The 18,320-nt window shown below is 39.5% G+C and overlaps 1 non-coding gene across 1 annotated transcript; it reads left to right on the plus strand.

Moving 5' to 3' along the window:
- Positions 1 to 17,814: 17,814 nt before the first annotated feature.
- On the plus strand, positions 17,815 to 17,888 carry TRNAT-UGU (transfer RNA threonine (anticodon UGU)). Its single transcript has one exon. It is a non-coding gene; the product is annotated as a tRNA-Thr (tRNA).
- The last annotated feature ends 432 nt before the right edge of the window (positions 17,889 to 18,320 follow it).

The raw sequence follows: 18,320 nt of genomic DNA on the forward strand, positions 1-18,320 counted from the left end.
AAAACTGGATGTCCATCTGCAAAAAAATGAAACAGGGCCCATACCTGACACCAGACACAAAAACTAATTCAAAATGGATCAAAGACCTAAATATGAAGTCCAAAACTATAAAGTTCATAGAAGAAAAAATAGGGTCAATGCTAGAGGCCCTAATATACAGCATTAGCAGGATACAAACCGTAACCAACAACACACAAACTCCAGAAGATAAGACAGATAACTGATATCTTCTAAAAATTAAACAATCATGCTCATCAAAAAACTTCACCAAAAAAGTAAAAAGAGAACCTACACACTGGGAAAAAAAATGTTGGCCATTACAAATCAGACAAAGATCTAATCTCCAAAATCTACTAGAAAATCCAATACCTCTACAACAAAAAGACAAAAAGACAAATAATCCAATTAAAAAATAGGCAAAGGAAATGAACAGACACTTCACCAAGGAAGACATTCAAGTGGCTAACATACACATAAGGAAATGCTTGCAATCACTAGCCATTAAAGAAATGCAAATCAAAACCACAATGAGATACCATCTCACCCCAGCATTACTGACACGAATCAAAAAAAAAAGGAAATAACAAATATTGGGGAGGCTGAGGGGAGATGGGAATGCTTATGCACTGCTGGTGGGAATGTAAAATGAGACAACCATTTTGGAAAACGATATGGGGCTTCCTTAGAAAGCTAGAAATAGAACTACCACATGATTCAGCAATCCCACTCCTTGGAATATATCCACATGAATAGGCATATGCATGTCCATGTTCATTGCAGCGTTGTTCACAATAACAGAAAGATGGAAACAACCTAGATGCCTATCAACAGATGAATGGATTAACAAACTATGGTACATACATGCAATGGAGTATTACACAATGATAAAGAACACTGATGAATCTGCGAAGCATCTCATAACATGGATGAAAGTGGAGGACATTATGCTGAGTGAATTTAGTCAATTACAACAGGACAAATATTGTATGAGACCACTACTGTAAAAATTCATGAAAAGGTTTACACACAAAAAGAAACAATCTTTGATGTTTACGAGGGAGGTTGTGGGGGGAACACTAAATAGACAACAGGTAAGTGGTAACTTTGGTGAAGGGTAAGACAGTACACAATACTGGGGAAGCCAGCACAACTTGTACAAGGCAAGGTCATGGAAGCTCCATAGACACATCCAAACTCCCTGAGGGACCGAATTTCTGGGCTGAGGGCTGTGGTGACCATGGTCTTGGGGAACATCTAGCTCAATTGCCATAACATAGTTTATAAAAAAAATGTTCTATATTCTACCTTGCTGAGTAGCATTTGGGGTCTTAAAAGCCTGTGAGTGGACATCTAAGATACACCACTGGTCTCACCCCTTCGGGAGCAAGGGAGAATGAAGAAAACAAGACACAAGGGAAAGATTAGTCCAAAGGACTAATGGACCACAACTACCACGGCCTCCAGCAGACTGAGTCAAGTACAGCTAGATGGTGCCCAGCTACCACCACTGACTGTTCTGACCGGGATCACAATAGAGGGTCCTGGACAGAGTTGGAAAAGGATGTAGAACAAAATTCTAACTCACAAAAAAAAAAAAAACAGACTTACTGGCCTGACAAAGAGTGGAGAAACCCCAAGAGTATGGCCCCTGGACACCCTTCTAGCTCAGTAATGAAGTCACACCCGTGATTCACCCTTCAGACAAAGATTAGACAGACCCATAAAACAAAATGTGACTAAAGGGGTACAACAGCCCAGGGACAAGGACTAGAAGGCAGAAGGGGACAAGAAAGCTGGTAATAGGGAAACCAAGGTCGAGAAGTGAGAGTGTTGACATGTCGTGAGGTTGTTAACCAATGTCATAAAGCAACATGTGTACTAATTCCTTAATGAGAAATTAGTTTGTTCTATAAACCTTCATCTAAAGTACAATAAAATAAATAAATAAAAAAGATTAGGACCAACAAATGAAGTCACACATGGGGTCACCTTGAGTTGGAATCCTCTTGATAGCAACCAATAACAGTTTTTAAGGAAGGAGATTGCCAGGCCTTTTCTTCCACAGTGCTGCTGGGTAAGTTCAAACCGCCAACCTTTCGGTTAGTGTTAGCTTGCTAAGTGCAAACCATTTGCGCCCCCCAGAAACATTCCACATACAGTGTAATTACTCTTTTTCTACAGGTTTTTTTTTTTAATATTTCTTGTGATTAAAAAATCTCTTCCCCCAACACACACACAATATCAAAGCAGAAATGAATCATGAGGACAACACCATGTAGCATAATGAAATTTCTCACTGCATCAATTCCTAGGTTTTCTCACTGAGTTTCAGTTCCTTATTTTTTTAATCTTAAATTAAATATGCAGAATGTCGGTTAACACTTCATGGAAGACCTCAAACCAAACCAAACCAAAACCATTGTGGTTGATTTGATTCTGACTCATAGGGACCTTAGGAATACGTAAACAAAGAAGAGGATGATTAAAATATGCATGTATACAACATGATTGGATTTACTAATATTAGTAAAAAGTGTAAAAACCAACCCAACTGAGACCTTATAGAACTTCCAAGGCTGTAAATCTTTAGGGATGCTGACTACCAAATCACTCTCAAAGCTGAATGGCTGGTGGGTTCGAACCACTGATCTCTTGGTTAGTAGCCAAAGGGTAAACCACTACACCACCAGGGGTGCTACACATACATACAGCTTTTTTTTTCATAGTTCCATGTTGAATGGATATACTACTCAATTCTATTAGAATTCAAAGCCTTGGAATGTAACTGATGAAGATCAAAGACTACAGTCTTCAGTATAGATTACATCTCAATACAAAGAATACAAAAAATCCTCACAACTGGACCAATAGGCAACATCATGATAAATGTTGAAAATATTGAACTTGACAAGGATTTCATTTTACTTTGATCCACAATCAACACCTGTAGAAACAGCAGTCAAAAAATCAAACGATGGACTGCACTGAGCAAATCTGCTGTACAAGACCACTTTCAACTGTTAAAAAACAATGATGTCACTTGAGGATTAAGGTGTGCATGACCCAAGCCATGGTATTTTCAATTGCCTCATATCCATGCAAAAGCTAGATAATGAATAAGTTAGACCTAAGAGAATTGATGTCTTTGAATTACGGTGTTGGAGAAGAATATTGAATATGCCACGGACTGCCAGAATGAACAAATCTGTCTTGGAAGAAGTACAGCCAGAATGCTCCTTAGAAGGGAAGATGTCAAAACTTCCTCTCATGGTACTCTGGACATGTTATCAGGAGGGACCAGTCCGTGGAGAAGGACATCAAGCTTGGAAGAGGGTCAGCGAAAGAGACGAAAACCTTTAGGGAGATAGATTGACACAGTGGCTGCAATGATGGACTCAAGCATAGCAACCATTATGAGGATGGCACAGGACAGGGCAGTGTGACATTCTGTTGTACATATGAGTTCAAACCCACTCGATGGCACCTAACAACGACGACAATTTATACAAAACTAACTGAACCTGCCAAAACCCGGGACTGAACTAGGAACCTTTAGATCTTCAGTCTAATGCTCTCTCAGCTGGCTATTTTGGCAATTTGAAAAGGTGCTTTTTAGATGTTCCTTCAAGATATTATCAAGGCTCTGGTGTTTTCAAATATTTAGTCTTAATTTCTTCTATATTATCCATTCACTCAGCCAAAATTATAAGGCCTCCATTGCTGTCCATGTCTGCAAAAGGATCCAGTTTTCCGAGACTGTGGATGAGTTTGTAGAGAAGGAGGAGGGGAGTAAGCTGAGGAGTAGGTAAAACTGGAAGCTTTTCTGCTTGGTAACCAGAGGTTGTTCCACGCTCCAAACACTGATAAGAAAATTGAGGGAATTTCAAATGAAACGATCGAGTCTGTTCTTTCTTCTTTCTTTCAGTCCTTCTTTTTCTGTCTTGCTATTCACTGACACTGGAAAGGGAACAGAGGATTATTGAGCACATTAATGTGGTGGAGGGCTTCTTGCTTTGAAGTGAGGAAGTCCTGGGCATGCCAATTCTCTATTTTTCTCTATTTCCTTCCTTTTTCCTTGTCTTCCTTTTGTTGACACAGGCTACCTTGGTGGTGAAGAGACCCAGGGAGTAGAAATGAGGAAACATCTCAAGGCAATCTATCAGGTAATGTTTTTAATAACTAAGAGTAAGCAAAACTTGTTTTTAAAGAAAAATAAAAGTATAGAATTGTTGGGAATTGTAAAATGCATATTAGTGTGTATGGTTTCAAACCCTCTCAAGGAAAGGACACACTCCTGTTAAGCCACACCTCTCTCATGACAGAAATGTCATGAAGATTCTCCTTAAAATATTAGCCATAAGGGGTCTTGGCAGATCTGATAGTTGACCAGAAAGAAAATCCACTGTTTCTAATTTCACTGTCTCTAAACCTCTAAACTACGGCGGGAAATAAGTTAAGAGATTGCAGACGAAAAAACACTTCCTGCTTCTAGGACTTTCCACCCCATTATCCCACTCCAAGTTTCCCACCCTACTAAACTGCCTTGCCCATTTTTTCCTGCAACCACCAGGACAGATCTATGATGAAATTTTCTCTTGTTTTTTCAGCTTCTCTATATATCCACTTTTTCTTTTTTCTCTTCTTACAAAGTTTTCAAGGTCCCTCCTCCTTAAGAAGAAAGGATTAACCACAGTCTAGGAGAAGATATTTCAATACTTACATTTGACAAAGGACCCTTATATGGTATATAAGAAGAACTCCTACAAAACACTAAGAAAAAAGGTTGACACTCAATGAGAAAGAGCAAATATTAAACATGTACTTCACTAAAGAGTATACGTAAACGCAAATTAAAATGCAGTGAAATAATACTACCTTTCACCAAAATTGCTTAAGTTAAAAGAACTGACCATAACAAGTGTTGAAGATACGGAATTGAAACTTTCATACTTTGCTAATGAGACTGACAATTGGTGCATCCACGTTGGTACACAATTAGGAAATACTGCCTTAAAAAATATACATATAACCTACAACCCAGAAACTCCACAGCTGTATTTAGATCCAAGAAAAATGCATGCATGTTGCCCTTGAAAGACATGTACAAGAATGTTCATAGCAGCACTAGCCATTTCAAATGTATACCAACAGTAAAATGAATGGAAAAAAGTCTGATGTCTAGTATTCTTACAGTGGAATATGACAGCAATAAGAAATAAATATTGCCACTAGAAACAGTATGGATACATCTAATAAAAAAATATTAAGTGAAAGAATTTATATTCAAATGAGTACATATTATATGATTTCATTTATAACATTTCAAAAAAGGAAAAACTAATCCATGCTAGTAGAGGTCAGAAGATTGGGATTGATTTGGATGAGGTATAAGGAAGGTCCTGGGAACTGAAAATTTCTTTACCTTGGTCTAAATGTTGATTATGTGGTGTATACATATGTAATAACTGATCAAGCTGAATAATTAAGTTTTATGCATTTCTTCTATGTGAGCTAAGCCTCAATTTAAACAAACAGAAAAGAGAAGAAAGAAGAATTTCCTTGGATGGTTTCTCACCTCCAGTACATCCTATGTCCTCATTGTTGTTATTGTTAGGTGCCATCAAATCGATTCTGACTCACAGCGACCCCATTAAAACTAAACCCAAAAACCCATTGCCGTTGAGTCAATTCCAATTCATAGTGACCCATAGGGTTTCCAGGGAATAGCTGGTGAATTCGAATGTTAGTGCTCTTGAAATTGTGGTCTGCAGATTGGTGCCTGTCTAAGAACTGTTGAACTGGGTCACTCTGCCTGTATTCAACCCTCTCTGCTTCTCCTGCTGATAGCTAAGGGAACTTTGGTAAATTGCTTTCGCATAACGGGCCTCAACTTCTACATATGTGAAACGGAAATAGTAATATGCCTATCTAATAGAGTTGATGGGAGGACTTCATGAGTAATTATACGTAAAATACCTTAGAAAGATACCTGGAACACAAATAACCAATCATTAAATTTCACTATCATTGTTGTTATTTGCCATGGAGTGGATTCCAACTCTTGGTGACGCTACGTGTTACAGAGCAGAACCGCTCCATAGGGTTTTCTTGGCTGTAATCTTTATGAAAGCAGATCGCCAGGCCCATCTTCTGAGGTACCAGTGTGTGGGTTGGAACCGCCAACCTATGGGTTAGCAGTTGAGTGCAAACCAATTGCACCACCTAGGGACCATGTTTTTATCATTATTCTCATTACTCTTATTATTGCACAATTGTTTTGTGCCAGATACTTAATCCTTTCAACAACACTGAGAAGTATACAAAATCTACAGATAAAAGTTGTAAGCACTAAAATAAAATAAGTGATTTATACTAGCAAGTAAATAAAAGCTGTTCTTTTTCCTAAATTAAGAAATGACATATGGGACACTCACACTTCAGCTGTAAAATTACAAAACTGGCATATCTTAGACTCAGCTAATTGTTTTACAGTAGTATATGATCTTGATACCCCTATCAATTTCTTTTATTTTCCCCACTGTCTTTTTACAGCAACTGCACCCAACCCCTGAATGGTTTTTCCCTGTGATCTTCTCCAGTGAATTGCCCTTTGTTTGGAGATGCCTAGTAAATTATGCCATCACTCCATTCCCAACAGCAGCCGATGACTGACTAGAGGTGATGGGAGGTACAAAAGTCCAAACCCCTTGACTCAAGGACAACTCTCTTATGTGATTTACACTCCAGCATCCCTGTCACATGGGTCAGGCCAAATCTAGACTTTATCAGAGAACACATTATTGCTTGACTACTTTCCCTTTTCCATCCTGAAGACCACTCCTTCAATAAATCACATATCCCTGAATCCCTGTCTCACACTCCTAATATTCTACAGACAGAAAGCAGGCTGATAAAACTACTCAGCTGCAAACACATGCTTTGTTGTTGTTGTTAGGTGCCTTCCAGTTGGTTCTGATTCAAATGTATGGCAGAAAGAAACACTGCCGAAACCTGCACCATCCTCACAATCCTTGCTATGTTTGAGCCTATTGTTGCAGCCACTGTGTCAATCCACCTTGTTGAGGGTCTTCCTCTTTTTCACTGACCCTTAACTTTATCAAGCATGATGCCCTTCTCCGGAGACTGGTTCCTCCTGATAACATGTGCAAAGTATGTAAGACAAAGTCTCGCCATCCTCACTTCTAAGGAGCACTCTGGCTGTACTTCTTCCAAGACAGATTTGTTGTTATTCTTGCAGTCCAGGATATATTCAATATTTGTCACCAATATCATAATTCAAAAGCATCAATTCTTCTTCAGTCTTCCTTATTCATTGTCCAGTTTTTGCATGCATATGAGGCGATTGAAAACACCGCGGCTTGGGTCAGGAGCACTTTAGTCCTTAAAGTGACATCTTTGCTTTTTAACACTTTAAAGAGATCTTCTGCAGCATATTTGCCCGATGCAATATGTCATTTGATTTCTTGACTGCTGCTTCCATGGGCATTGATTGGGGATCCAGGTAAAATGAAATCCTTAACAGTTTCATTATTTTCTCCATTTATCATGATGTTGCTTATTGGTCCAGTTGTGAGGATTTTTGTTTTCTTTGTGTTGAGCTATAATTCATACTGAAGGCTATGGTTTTTGATCTTCATTAGTAAGTGCTTCAAGTCCTCTTCCCTTTCAGCAAACAAAATCTTGTCATCTGCATATCCCAGGTTGTTAATGAGTCTTCCCCCAATTCTGATGCCGTGTTCTTCTTCATATACTGCTGCTTCTCAGATTATTTGCTCAGCATATAGACTGAATCAGTGTGGTGTAAGGATACAACCCTGATACAAACCTTTCCCGATTTTAAAGCACACAATATCCCCTTCCTCTGTTTGAACAACTAACTGCCTCTTAGCCTATGTACAGATTCCTCATGAGCACAATTAAGTGTTCTGGAATTCACATTCTTCACAATGTTATCCATAATTTGTTATGATCCATACAGTCGAATGCCTTTGCATAGTCAATAAAACACAGGTAAACATCTTTCTGGTATTCTCTGCTTTCAGCCAAGATCTATCTGGCATTAACAATGATATTCCTCATCACATGTCTTGTTCTGAATCTGGCTTGAATTTCTGACGACTCCTTGTCAATGTATTACTGCAACTGTTTTTGAATTATCTCCAGCAAAATTTTACTTGCATGTGGTATTAATGATATTGTTCATTAATTTCTGCATCCTGTTGAATTGTCTTTCTTTGGAATGGGCACAAATATGGATTTCTTCAAATCGGTTAGCCAAGTAGCTGTCTTCCAAATTTCTTGGCATAGACGAGTGAACTTCTAGCTTTGCTTTAATTTATTGAAACATCTCAATTGGTATTCTGTCAATTCCTGCAGTCTTGTTTTTCACCAATGACTTCAGTAAGAGATCAGCTGCTAACAGAAAGGTCAACAGTTCGAATCCACCAACTGCTCCTTGGAAACCCTATGGGGCAGTTCTACGCTGTCTTATAGGGTTGCTATGAGTCAGAATCGACTCACTGGCAATGGGTTTGGTTTTTTGATTTTGCCTTCAGTGCAGCTTGGACTTCTTTCTTCAGTACTATTGGTTCTTGATCATATGCTACCTCTTGAAATAGTTAACGTCGACCAATTCTTTTTGGTACAGCAACTCTGTATCCCTTCCATATTCTTTTGATGCTTCCTGCATCATTCAATATGTTGCCCATATAATCCTTCAATGTTCCATCTTGAGGCTTAATTTTTTTTCTTTGGTTCTTTCAGCTTGAGAAATGTCAAATGTGTTCTTCTCTTTTGGTTTTCTAACTCCAGGTCTGAGCACATTTCATTATACTTTACTTTGTCGTCTGGAGAAATCTTCTGTTCAGCTCTTTTACTTCATCATTTCTTCCATTCCCTTTAGCTCCTCTATGTTCAGGAGCAAGTTTCAGAGTCTCTTCTGACATCCATTTTGGTCTTTTCCTTTTTTTCCTGTCTTTTTAATGACCTTTTCCTTTCTTCATGTGTGATGTCCTTGATGTCATCCCACAACTTGTCTCATCTTCTTCCGTCATTAGTGTTCCATGCATTAAACCTATTTGTGAGATGGTCTCTAAATTCAGATGGGATATACTCAAGCCTGTACTTTGGCTCTTGTGGACTTGTTTTAATTTTCTTCAGCTTCAACTTGAACTTGCATATGAGTAATTGACGGACTCTTCTGAAATGGCCCCTGACCTAGTTCTGATTGTTGATACTGAGCGTCTCCATTGTCTCTTTACACATATGTAATTGATTAAATTCTTATGTATTTCATCCAGGGAAGTCCATGTGTATAGTAGTCATTTATATTGTTGAAAAAGGTATTTTCAATGAGTCATTGGTCTTGCAAAATTCTACCGTGTGATCTCCAACATTGTTTCTATCACCAAGACTGTATGTTTCAACTACCGTTACTTCTTCTTCATTTCCACCTTTCTCATTCCAATCACCAGTAATTATCAATGCATCTTGATTGGGTGTTTTATCAATTTCAGACTGCAGAAGTTGGTAAAAGCACATACTACCCTTCTTGAAAATTTAAGGATGAATTCAAGAGGATGACTCCTATGGCAGAGCCACTAGCAGAGGCAGAGCCTCAAACCGTAGAGCATTAATTCCAGGCTTTGAAACCTAATGTTGCTTGGCTAGCTGGATTTAGACATTTCTTGGTACCAGTGACTCCTTTTTCTCCTTTCAGTTTCATCCTTTCATTAATTGGAGTCTGTAACTGCTATCCTATGTTTGTCCCACCATTGTATTTTGGGGCAAAGATAACTTGTTTCTTGAATTTCACAGATTCACAGATAGAGAAGAGTTGTATCTTAGGATAGATTATGCTCAGAGCCTCTCCTATACATAATTTAGAGGATTTAGATGATAAGACAATAAGGAACTTTAAGCTGATGAGATTTAGATGAGAATTTTGGTCTTTGAGTTCTTGCTGTAATGGGATGAGATTTGGGGGATGTTGAGATGAAGTGAATGTTTTTGTATTGGGACAGAGATTACTCTTTGGAGACCAGAGGGCAACCTGTGGTAGGTATAATAATGCCCTCCCAAATATATCCGTGTCCTAATATCCAAAAGCTGTGAATGTGTTACCTTACATGGCAAAAGGGATTCTGAAGATTTGATTACGTGAAGTATATTTCGATAGAATTTTTTTTCTGGATTTTCTGGGTGGACCGAATGTAATCACAAGGTCCTTATAAGAGGGAAACAAGAGTGCCAGAGTCAGAAAAGGAAATGAGATTAGTCCCATAGAACTCCGTTCAGACTTCTGACTTCCAGAACTGTAAGATAATAAATTGTGTTTTTTAAGCCATTAAATTTGTGGCAATTTGCTACATTAGTAATAGGCAACTAACTCAGAGTTTGGCATTAGATTGTATTGTAGTCAATGTATTGAAAAACTATCTTGCTACCCATGGAAACTGATAAAGTCCTTGAAGTATGCCTTGGCAGAGTGTTAAAAGTTGCAGATAATACAGCAATACTTGTTGATTACAAGATAATACTTGTAATCACATCACATGAGACTGACTGGGAGTTAGTTCTGAAATCTGCATTTCATACTCAAAAACATGATCAGGGATATAATTTTCCCTACTATCAAGTTTCTTTTTCAAATGAGTGTATGTAGAAGAGACCAAAAAAAAAAAATCTACTGCGCCCTCTCCGAGGCTTGAATTTAGGACCTTCAGATTATGAGACTGAGGCGCTGCCTACTGCGCTAAGAAGACACACCAGTAAACATATAGTAGAAAAGGTTTCGGTTGGAAAGATTTCAAGTGACAATGAAATTTCACAAAAATTAGGTTTTTATATACTATACACCACCACGGGAGCCCTGGTGGTGTAGTGGTTAAGAGCTCGGCTACTAACCAATAGGTCAGCAGCTCAAATCCACCGAAATCCTATGAGGAAGTTCTACTCTGTTCTGTAGGGTTGCTATGAGTCAGAATCAATTTGGCAGTAATTGGTCTTGGCTTTTTATGCCCCAAAAGGAATTGGTGCTACGTTATACATGAGTTTGTTGTTGTTCTGACTTTGTCACAATTATTTCAGGATATTACCCTTGAGTAAATAAATATGCAACAGAGTGAAGTTTTCCACTACCACTTTAGATGTAACTGCTGGGTGACATCCAGCAAGTAACTTATCATTTCTGTGCCTCATATTGTCCATCAGGAAAATGGAGATCGTAGTAAAAGTACCTACCTCTTGAGGTAGTTAGGAGGACTGAATGACAGTAAATGTAAGGACAGTGCATGGTACATAATAAGTTTCTAGTTTTTAGTTGTTATTTATCAGTGTTTTGGAAAACTAGAGTGTAGAACTATTTTAGGAAAAGAATAATGTGTTGGAAAACATTATCGTTTCCTTGCAAACATTAGAATCTAAAATGTGTAAGAATGTGTGGTAGTGTGGCCGAGCAGTCTAAGGCCCTGGATTAAGGCTTCAGTCTCTGTGGGGGCTTGGGTTTGAATCCCACCGCTGCCAACTCTATTATCTCAGTTGGAACAGCTCCCTGAGGCTAGATAACATACGGAAGGTATTTACCCCCTAGTAGTAGGCTAAGACCAGTTATGGTACCATTGTCATTTCTGTCTGATCTTTATATCTAAGAACAGTATTTTGTGTCCAAAAGGACAAGTTTTTTTTAAAATTTATATTGAAATAAATATAACTCGCGTATTTCCAAACTACAAAAACATGAGAGTTTATATACAGTGAAAATCTTCCCCTTCCAAAACCTCACCTCCCCATTCCACCTGCTGCACCATATTCTGCCTACCTAGGCAACTATATTAATCTGAGGTTACCTGCAAGGAATATTATTTGCATAAACAAGCAAATAACCAGTTGCCATGGAGTCACCTCTGACTCATGGAGACTCCATGTGTGTCAGAGTAGAACTGTGCTCCATAGGGTTTTTGATGGCTGTTTTTTCAGAAGTAGATTACCAGGCTTTTCTTCTGAGGTGCCTATGGGTGGACTCCAACTTCCAATCTTCCGGTTACCAGCCCTTTTGCACTACCCAGAGACAAACAAACCAATAGAAATCTATTATTTTTTCCCACATTTCATACTTTTCAAACCTACCCTATTGCATATTACATATTAGAGAAATCACAAATATTTTCTCCATAGTTTGTTCTTTTTTTTTCCCACTTTGCTTCTGTATGTTTTTTATTTGTTTGGGTTTTTGGTTGTTGTTTTGTTTTGTCATGTCTTTTTTGTGTGTGCTACAGGTAGAGTTTTTTTAATGTAGTGAATTATGTCAAACTTTCATTGTTCTAAGTTTTGTGTAAAAAATTGGTTTTCTACTCCAAAGTTATGTGAACTTTCTGTCTTGGCATTTCAGTAATTATATTTGGTTTTATTTTTTAATTTTTGCTTTTAAATTTTATATCTATTTGGAATTTAATTAGGTTATCACAGGTGATATATTGATCTAAGTTTTATTTTCCTGAGATGGCTACCCAGTTAGCCCAACATCATTTATCAAATAATCCACCCATTTCCATTGACTTGAGTTGCAACTATCTTAGTTATCTAGTTCTGCTATAACAGAAATACTGCAAGTGGATGGCTTTAACAAACAGAAATGTATTCTCTCACATTCTAGGAGGTTAGAAGTCTGAATTCAGGGTGCCAGCTCCCAGGGAAGGTTTTCTTTCTCCATAGGCTCTGAAAGAAGGTCTTCGTTATCAATCCTCCCCTGGTCTAGGAGCTTCTCAGCACAAGCACCCCAGGTCCAAAGGATGCGCTGTGATTCTGGCACTTCTTTTTTGGTGGTTTGAAATCCCTATCTCTCTGCTTGCTTCTCTCTTATTTTATCTCTTATAAGATAAAAGCCGATGCAGGCCACATCCCAGGGAAACTCCCCTTACATCCGATCAGGACAGGGACCTCAGTAAGGGTGTTGTATCTCACCCTAATCCTCTTTAACATAACCTAATCTTGCCTCGTTGATCACTGCCTGAGATTAGGATTTAAAACACGTAGGACAATTACATCAAATCACAAAATAGAGGACAACCACGTGATACTAGCTAAAGAAAAGGAATACATGATGAAGTATAAGAACTGAACAGAAGATTTCAAAGGGCATCTCGAGAAGACAAAGTATTATAATGGCATGTGCAAAGAGCTGGAGATAGAAAACCAAAAGGGAAGAACACTCTCAGCATTTCTCAAACTGAAAGAACTGAAGAAAAACTTCAAGCTTCGAGCTGCAGTAGTGAGGGTTTCTATGAGGAAAACATTAAACAATGCAAGACGCATCAAAAGAAGATAAAAGGAATACACAGAGTCATTATACCAAAAAGAATTGATCAATGTTCAACCATTGCAAGAGGTAGCATATGATCAGGAACCAATGGTACTGAAGGAAGAAGTGCAAGCTTCACTGAAGACATTGGCGGAAAAACAAGGCTCCAGGAATTGATGGAATACTGAATGAGATGTTTCAACAAACAGATGCAGCACTGGAAGTTCTCACTCCTCTATGCCAAGAAATTTGGAAGACAGCTACTGGCCAAATGACTGGAAGAGATCCATATTCATGCCTATTCCCTAGAAAGGTGATCCAACAGAATATGGAAATTATTCAACAATATCATTAATAACAGACGCAAGTAAAATTTTGCTGAAGCTCATTCAAAAGTGGCTGCAGCAGTATATTAACAGGGAACTGCCAGAAATTCAGGTCAAATTCAGAAGAGGATGTGGAACCAGGGATATCATGGCTGATGTCAGATGGATCCTGGCTAAAGCAGAGAATACCAGAAAGATGTTTACCTGTGTTTTACTGACTATGCAAAGGCATTTGACTGTGTGGATCATAACAAATTATGGATAACATTGGGAAGAATGGAATTCCAGAACACTTAATTGTGCTCATGAGGAACCTGTACACAGATCAAGAGGTGGTTGTTCGGACAGAACAAGGGAATACTACGTGGTTTAAAGTCAGGAAAAGTGTGCGTCAGTGTCGAATCCTTTCACCATACCTATTCAGTCTGTATGTTGATCAAATAATCCAAGAAGCTGGACTATATGAAGAAGAACAGGGCACCAGGATTGGAGGAAGACTCATTAACAGTCTGTGACATGCAGATGACACAACCTCGTTTGCTGAAAGTGAAGAAGACCTGAAGCACTTACTGATGAAGATCAAAGACCACAGCCTTCAATATGGATTACACCTCAACATAAAGAAAACAAAAATCCTCACAACTGGACCAATAAGCAACATCACGATAAATGGAGAAAAGATTGAAGTTGTCAAGGATTTCATTTTACCTGGATCCACAATCAACACCCATGGAAGCAGCAGTCAAGAAATCAAAAGACGCATTGGATTGGGCAAATCTGCTGCAAAAGACCTCTTTAAAGTATGGAAAAGCGAAGATGTCGCCTTGAAGACTAAGGTGCGCCTGACCCAAGCCATAGTATTTTCAATCCCATCATATGCATTTGAAAGCTGGACAATGACTAAGAAAGACTGCGAAGAAGAATTGATGCCTTTGAATTGTGCTATTGGCAAAGAATATTGGACATACCACAGACTGCCAAAAGAACGAACAAATCTGTCTTGGAAGAAGTACAACCAGAATGCTCCTTAGAAGCAAGGATGGTGAAACTACGTTTTATATACTTTGGACATGTTGTCAGGAAAGATCAGTCCCTGGAAAAGGACATCATGCTTGGTAAAGTACAGGGTCAGTGAAAAAGAGGAAGACCCCCACAACAAGATGGATTGACACAGTGGCTGCAACAGTGGGCTCAAGCATAAACAAGATTGTGGGCATGGCGCAGGATCAGGCAGTGTTTCATTCTGTTGTACATAGGGTCAGGACAGACTTGACAGCACGTAACAACAACACACAATACTGGGAATCATGGCCTAGCCAAGCTGACATACATTTTTGGGAGACAGAATTCAATCTATAACATCATCTTTATCATATATTCATTTATATATTTATTTTCCCCCATATCTGAACTTTTCATTTTGCTACATTATAAACCCCACTGCCTCTGTCGAGTCACTTCTGACTCACAGCAACCCTATAGGACAGGGTAGAACTGCCCCCCTATAGGACAGAGTAGAACTATCCCATAGGGTTTCCAAGGAGGAGCTGGTAGATTCGAACTGTCAACCTTTTGGTTAGCAGCCAGACTCTTAACCACTGCGCCACCAGGGCCCCCATCGTTTATAAGTGGAGTCTTAAATAGCTATTTATTTTCCAGTTTCTGAGTGGTTCCATTGGACCAAGTACCACTGGGGAAGCTTAACAATAGCTTGTTTACTCTATGTTAATATCTGAATGTGTCATTTACCCAAGGCCTATGCTGATACAAAGGTCCATCGGAGACGAAAAGGGTTTGTGTCCTAGTATTAACCTAAAGGTTAGTGGTTTGAACTCACACAGTGGCACTATGGAAGAAAAGCCTTGCAATCTGCCTCTGTGAAGACTACAGCCAAGAAAACCTGGTGGAACAGTTCTACTCTGTAACACATGGGTTCACCATGAGTCAGCATAGACCAGAAGGCAATGAGTTTGTTATTATTGTTATTGTCATTATTTCATTTTAATACAAAGTAGTTGCAACAGTCTGGCAAACTAAACCATTGTGGCACGCTGGTGGGTATGTTTATTAGGTAAAATCAGAGTAACCGTCACATACACTACTTCAGCAATTCCTTGTATAGAAAGTATTCACATCCATTTGAAATCTCAGATAGGCAATATTACTTATTGCAGCATTGTTTGTATTGTCAAGTCATATATTATGATATATCCATACAATGGAATTCTATGCTACCAAGCAAGGAAGGGATCCCTGGTGGTATAGTGGTTAAGAGCTTGGTTGCTAGCCAAAAATTGTCAGCAGTTCAAATCCACCAGCCTGTGCTTAAAAATCCTATGGGGCAGTTTTACTCTGCTCTGTTGGGTCACTATGAGGTGTAATCAAACTCAATGGCTTTTTTTTTTTTTTTCCTCTTTACGAAAGGAGGAAGAAGCTCTTTCTTATTGTTTTGGAAATCACTGACTACAACATACATGAAGTGAAAAAACTAAGATGCAGCAGAATGTGTTTGGAATATCTTTATTTGTATAAAACAGTGGAGCAAATAATATTCACGAGAGGATTCCCAAGAAACTGTGTTTGCCTGTGCAAGGAGGAACTGGGGGATGGAAGGTTGGGGGACAGTCAGGGATGAGACTTTTACACTTTTTCGGCGGCAGCGAGTTTGGTTTTTTTGATTCATCAAGGAGGGACACTGGAGACGTAAGTTTCCCTTCTTTGCTGTCTCTTTATGAGCCAGAGAATAAAATCCATTAAACTCTAGGACAGGACATAATCTTGAGAAAATGACTAAAAATCACCACGGTGGACGCGATGCCAGGACTGTGGCAAGGCGGAGGTGAAGTCTCTCGTCAGCTGCGTCTGTGGGTCGGGGGTGGGCAGCTGGAAATTATTCTTTACGTCCGCAACCAGAGGACAGAGGAGCTCCCGCCTCACCCACCTGGAAATCGAGTCATGGTTGTGTGTCTGTGTTGTGTGTATATGTGTGCGTGTGTGAGAAAGAGTTTCCTTGTTGTGCAAAGAGATCTTCCTCTTTTACTGAATGTGTTGATGGTCTTAATTCCTAAACTTCAGAGCGGACATCAGTTTGCAATTGACACGTGTCTTTGCATCCTCCCGGGGCGGTGAGAAGACAGTCCTGGACGCTCTCACCTCATCAAAGCGGTCTGGGCGGGGGTCCCTGGATCTCCCTTCCCCTGCCCCGCCTCCCCCACTCATTCCTTCAGTCTTTTCAATCCCCGCTTGTCCTAGAGGCCCCGGGCCCTGCAGCCTCAGCCCAACTCCCATGGCACTTCTACAGTCCCATGCAGGACCTTCTCCGGGGAGCAGGAGCTGCGGTCAGGTTCAGAGCCAGCCAGTCCGGCCGTGTGAGTTTCCCAGGAGGAGGGAGATGCAACGGAAGGGAGGGGAGGGAGGCGAGGGCCGGGGACCACTGCAGGGTGCAAGGGCCAGATTAGTTACTGTCTTTGTGAGTCGATGACTTACTGGGCTTGAAACCAGGCCTTGGGGGAGTACAGGGCACAGCGAGGTTTCGCTGGAGCCGTAAAGCTTTTCAGTTTAGGACTGTACCTCGCCTCCCCCTGTCGCCAAGAAGCTCTATACCTCTGGTTGTCTAATTAGAGTCATCGTATCTCTCGACGTTGGCATTGTGGGATTTTAAGGGAACGACGGTTTTAAGGGAGACTCTGTAGCTGAATTCGACCCTCCCAGCCTTCTCTTCTCTCTGGTTCCCTCCCCTCTAAATTACTGCTTGCTCTGAGTGCAAGTGATAGGTAACCTGTAGGTCTGAGTCTCTCCGTGGAGTTCCTTTGTTAGAGATCCTCACTTAGGGCATTCAAAAGAAGAATCTAAATTACAAAAAAAGATGAGGAGCCGTAACAGCAAAGTTTGTTTTTAGAAAACTTTATCCCATTTGAACTACGGGGCTGCCTAGACTTTTACTGAGTGTTATCCTTGGATTAACTGAAGTGTTGTTGGCCCTGACACTCGAGCTGCCGGAAACATTTCCTGTTTTAATTAGTTCTCCAGCACATCTGAGTAAGCAAAACGTCTTCTTGACGTTTGTCCATCTTCTCACTGTAAACTGCACTTGATAGTGTAGACTTTCTAGCAAGAATATTTCATCTAATCCAACAGGACAGAGCCAGAAGTAATTCACACATGTGTGTGGGCTCTATGGCTTACTTGGTTAAAGTGTCTGTTTTGTAAACAGGAGATCCTGGGTTCGAGTCCCAGTAGAGCCTTAATTTTCTCTGCTCCATGGAAAACCAATCTCTCTATCCTCAGCTACTCCTAAATTCTCTACCGTGCGTACTGTATTGTAAATTCTGATTCTATTAATCATAAGCAGTTGTGGCTGCAGAATTCCCACTCCCAAAGGAAAAGTGATATGCCCAAAGTAACTCTTCACATAAGATTTTGCATTAAATAATGCCAGTTCTTTTTCCCCAACAAAATTTTATTGAGCTTCTTCTATAAGATATGCACAGATTCCAAACATACACAACAGTAGCTAGAAAAATGTTATTTTCATTTATCCTCCCATCCAACAAACTCTTTGTTAGCAATCAATTCCAAACACACACAGATAAAAATACAAGATGAAATATTAACATGTCTCATCTGTTTAAAATTTATGATAGAAAAAGACAAAACAACTCACATGTCCATTAACT

The sequence above is a fragment of the Trichechus manatus genome, unplaced genomic scaffold (genome assembly GCF_000243295.1).
Source record: "Trichechus manatus latirostris isolate Lorelei unplaced genomic scaffold, TriManLat1.0 scaffold00180, whole genome shotgun sequence".
Classification (NCBI taxonomy): domain Eukaryota; kingdom Metazoa; phylum Chordata; class Mammalia; order Sirenia; family Trichechidae; genus Trichechus; species Trichechus manatus.